This window comes from Arachis stenosperma, chromosome 10 (genome assembly GCF_014773155.1).
Source record: "Arachis stenosperma cultivar V10309 chromosome 10, arast.V10309.gnm1.PFL2, whole genome shotgun sequence".
NCBI lineage: Eukaryota > Viridiplantae > Streptophyta > Magnoliopsida > Fabales > Fabaceae > Arachis > Arachis stenosperma.
In genome coordinates, this window is record NC_080386.1 from 85,739,419 (window position 1) to 85,744,397 (window position 4,979).

A 4,979-nucleotide genomic window follows, 5' to 3' on the forward strand; every position below is an offset into this window, starting at 1 on the left:
TGCCATTAGAGCAAACAACTTTGAGCTTAAGCCTCAATTAGTTTCTCTAATGCAACAGAATTGCAAGTTCCATGGACTTCCAATGGAAGATCCTCATCAGTTCTTAGCTGAGTTCTTACAAATCTGTGATGCAGTCAAGACTAATGGGGTTGACCCTGAGGTCTATAGACTGATGCTATTCCCTTTTGCTGTAAGGGACAGAGCTAGAATATGGTTGGACTCTCAACCTAAAGAAAGCCTGGACTCTTGGGAAAAGCTAGTCAATGCCTTCTTGGCAAAGTTCTTTCCACCCCAAAGATGGAGTAAGCTTAGAGTGGAAGTCCAAACCTTCAGACAGAAGGATGGAGAATCCCTCTATGAAGCCTGGGAAAGATACAAACAATTGATCAGAAGATGTCCTTCTGACATGCTTTCTGAATGAAGCATCATAGGTATTTTCTATGATGGTCTCTCTGAACTGTCCAAGATGTCTTTGGATAGCTCTGCTGGAGGATCTCTTCATCTGAAGAAGACGCCTACAGAGGCTCAAGAACTAATTGAAATGGTTGCAAATAACCAATTCATGTACACTTCTGAAAGGAATCCTGTGAACAATGGGACTAGTCAGAAGAAAGGAGTTCTTGAGATTGATGCTCTGAATGCCATATTGGCTCAGAATAAAATATTGACTCAACAAGTCAATTTGATTTCTCAAAGTCTGTCTGGAATGCAAAATGCACCAAACAGTACTAAGGAGGCTTCATCTGAGGAAGAAGCTCATGATCCTGAGAACCCTTCAATGGAAGAGGTGAATTACCTAGGAGAACCCTATGGTAACACCTATAATTCTTCATGGAGAAATCACCCAAATCTCTCATGGAAGAATCAAGAGAGACCTCAACAAGGTTTCAATAATAATGGTGGAAGAAACAGGTTTAACAATGGCAAACCTTTTCCATCATCTTCTCAGCAACAGACAGAGAATCCTAAGCAGAACCCCTCTGACTTAGCAACCATGGTCTCTGATCTAATTAAAACCACTCAAAGTTTCATGAATGAAACAAGGTCCTCCATTAGAAATTTGGAAGGACAAGTGGGACAGCTGAGCAAGAAAGTTACTGAACTCCCTCCAAGTACTCTCCCAAGCAACACAGGAGAAAATCCAAAAGGAGAGTGCAAAGCCATCAATATGGCCGAATCTGGAGAGGAAGGGGAGGAAGTGAACGCCACTGAGGAAGACCTCAATGGGCGTGCACTAGCCTCCAATGAGTTCCCCAATGAGGAACCATGGGAATCTGGGACTCAAAATGAGACCATAGAGATTCCATTGGACTTACTTCTGCCTTTCATGAGCTCTGATGAGTATTCTTCCTCTGAAGAGGATGAGTATGTCACTGAAGAGCAAGTTGCTAAATACCTTGGAGCAATCATGAAGCTAAATGACAAGTTATTTGGAAATGAGACTTGGGAGGATGAACCTCCTTTGCTCACCAAAGAATTGGATGACTTGTCTAGGCAGAAATTACCTCAAAAGAGACAAGATCCTGGGAAGTTTTCCATACCTTGTACCATAGGCACCATGACCTTCAAGAAGGCTCTGTGTGACTTAGGGTCAAGTGTAAACCTCATGCCTCTTTCAGTAATGGAGAAGCTAGGGATCTTTGAGGTACAAGCTGCAAGAATCTCATTAGAGATGGCAGACAACTCAAGAAAACAAGCTCATGGACTTGTAGAGAATGTTTTGGTAAAGGTTGAAGACCACTACATTCCTGCTGATTTCATAGTCCTAGAGACTTGGAAGTGCATGGATGAAACCATCATCCTTGGCAGACCCTTCCTAGCCACAGCAAAGGCTGTGATTGATGTTGATGGAGGAGAACTGATCATTCAAGTGAATGAAGAATCCTTTGTGTTTAAGGCTCAAGGATATCCCTCTGTCACCATAGAGATGAAGCATGAAGAGCTTCTCCCAAATCAGAGTCAAGAAGAGCCCCCACAGTCAAACTCTAAGTTTGGTGTTGGGAGGCCACAACCAAACTCTAAGTTTGGTGTTGAACCCCCACATTCAAACTCTAAGTTTGGTGTTGGGAGGTTCCAACATTGCTCTGAGTATCTGTGAGGCTCCATGAGAGCTCTCTGTCAAGCTACTGACATTAAAGAAGCGCTTGTTGGGAGGCAACCCAATGATTATATTTTATATAGTTTCTTTGGTTATTTTATGTATTTTGTAGGTTGATGATCATGAGAAGTCACAAAATCCATTGAAAAAGCAAAAACAAAATGAAAAACAGGAAGAAAAACAGCACACCCTGGAGGAAGAAGCTGCTGGCGTTCAAACGCCAGTAAGCCTAGCAATTGGGCGTTTAACGCCCAGTCTGGCACCATTCTGGGCGTTTAACGCCAGAAAGGGGCACCAGACTGGCATTAAACGCCAGAAAAGGGCAAGAACCTGGCGTTAAACGCCAGGAATGGGCACCAGCCCGGCGTTTAACGCCAGAAATAGCTCAAAACGTGATTTTGAGCAACATTTGGTGCAGGGATGACTTTTCCTTGACACTACAGGATCTGTGGACCCCACAGGATCCCCACCAACCCCACCACCACTCTCTCTCTTCTTCCCCCATTCACCAATCACCTCAACACCTCTTCCCCAAAAGCCCTTCACCTATCAAATCCCATCTTTCTCTTCACCACTAACATCCATCCTTCATAAAACCCCACCAACCTCACCCTTCAAATTCAAACCACTTTCCCTCCCAAACCCACCCAATATGGCCGAACCCCATCCCCCCTCTCTCCTATAAATACCCTTCTTCACTCCTTCATTTTCACACAACCAAAACACCACTTCTCCCCCTTCTTTGGCAGAATACACCACCATCTCCCTCCTCCTCATTTCTTCTTCTTCTACTCTCTTCTTTCTTCTTTTGCTCGAGGACGAGCAACCATTTTAAGTTTGGTGTGGTAAAAGCATTGCTTTTTCATAACCATTATGGCATCCAAGGCCGGAGAAACCTCTAGAAAGAGGAAAGGGAAGGCAAAAGCTTCCACCTCCGAGTCATGGGAGATGGATAGGTTCATCTCAAGGGTGCATCAAGACCACTTCTATGAAGTTGTGGCCTTGAAGAAGGTGATCCCCGAGGTCCCCTTTTCACTCAAGAAGGGTGAATATCCGGAGATCCGCCATGAGATCCAAAGAAGAGGTTGGGAAGTACTTACCAACCCCATTCAACAAGTTGGAATCTTGATGGTTCAAGAGTTCTATGCCAATGCATGGATCACCAAGAGCCATGATCAAAGTATAAACCCGGATCCAAAGAATTATCTTACTATGTGTTCCGAGGGTTACCTAAAACGTGTAGCTCGGTCGTCTGGAGAGGCCCGAGGTGGGGGTCAGGGACCCGAGCTTGATATGTAGAGTGGTTGGTGGTTGTACCTGCAATGACACTCCGATGCTTAAGTTAGCATGGGTCCAAGCAGATAAGTGTAGAATGTGGGATGAATGAAATACCTGGGTGCTCCAGTGTATTTATAGTAGTTGGCCGTGATCTTCCCTAGATAAGATATTCTTATCTTATCTTATCTTTGGGAGTTTTATCTCTATCTTTGTGGAACCGCCCTTTCTAGGCCCTTTCGGCCTTTAGGTTTTGGGCTGCGTTCCTTTTGATGGGCCTTCCTTTGCTTGATTTGTCCGAGGTCCGACCTTTAGGCGTGGGCCTTAGGGCGAGGTCGGACCTTTTCATGGATTTGCCGAGTTGGAGGAGCCCGGTCAGGGTATGAACAGTGCCCCTGCCCGAGTTCGTCCTTTTTGGGAGGTCGAGCTCGGGCATAGTAGTTTTTCAAAATTCAAAAATGGCCGTTTCCTGCATTTATTGCATTTTACCGTTTCTCCTCGATTTCCGTTCGGGCTCTGTGAAGGCATTATTTATTTGCTCCCTTCCTTTTTCTTCGTTTATTCTGTTCCTTTCCTGTTTTTCTAAGTTTCGCCATCTCCTTTTTCGAGCTCCGCTTCTCTTTCTTTGTTTCTTCTTCCCCGAATCTTTCCGTGTGTCTTTCCGGGGTTTCCTCTGCGCCGCCGCTTCGTTCTCTTTGCTTCGGAGCTCTTCGCCTTCGTTTTCTTTCTTCCAGGTTTGTTCTCCTGTTTCTATTTTCTTGTGATCATATGCTTCTGTTCTTGTGTGGCTCTTTGTTTGTTTCTTTTTCTTTATGCCTGGGTTGCCCCGAAAAGAGGCGCCGCCATTTGCTTTGTTTGTATATGGGGGGGCTCTTTTGTTTTTCCGGTACTTTGTTCCGGGTTGCCGCATTTTCTTTGTTGGGTTTTTGTTTCTTGCTTGGCTGAACGGGTTTTTCGCTGTCTGCTTTATGTGATTTTTGCTTGCTGTTGTATTTCTTCTTTGTAGGTAAGAGTTTTATGTCTCGAAAGGTTCTTCAGGCGATGTCGACCAAGATTCCAAGTGGTCTTGGTTGGGTAGACCCTCTTCCTCTAAAAGTCCCTTCTGTGGTAGATTCTGAATATTTGGCTAGGTTCCGTAGGCACTGTAGTATATGTGAGAATAGAGAGTCTGAGAGGGATTATGAACTAGTAGCCCCGGATTCCGAGGAGAGAGTTTGTTTCCCGCCTTTAGATAGTTCCGAGAAGCTCTTCTTTTATGCTTATGATTGTTTTTTCTCTAAGCTGAGTGTCCGACTTCCTTTTACCGATCTGGAGTCCGAGGTGTTGTGGTCTTGTAACCTTGCCCCTACGCAGCTCCATCCAAATTCTTGGGCGTTTTTAAAGTTGTTTCAACTCTTGTGTCAGTTTTTGGGTGTCGCTCCCTCTATTTCTCTTTTTTCCTACTTGTTTGTGTTGACGAAGCCGGGGTCGGGTGGAGGGAAGGTGTCTTGGGTCTCTTTTAGGGCTAACCAGGGAAGGAAGTTTTGTACCCTTTATGATGAGTCCTTTCACGATTTCAAGAACTTTTATTTCAAGGTCCGGGCTACTGGAGACGTCCGACCTTTCT

The 4,979-nt window shown here is 44.8% G+C and overlaps 1 non-coding gene across 1 annotated transcript; it reads right to left on the bottom strand.

The window, feature by feature from the left end:
- Positions 1 to 304: 304 nt before the first annotated feature.
- On the bottom strand, positions 305 to 412 carry LOC130958643 (small nucleolar RNA R71). Its single transcript, XR_009077755.1, has one exon. It is a non-coding gene; the product is annotated as a small nucleolar RNA R71 (small nucleolar RNA).
- Between the last annotated feature and the right edge of the window lie 4,567 nt (positions 413 to 4,979).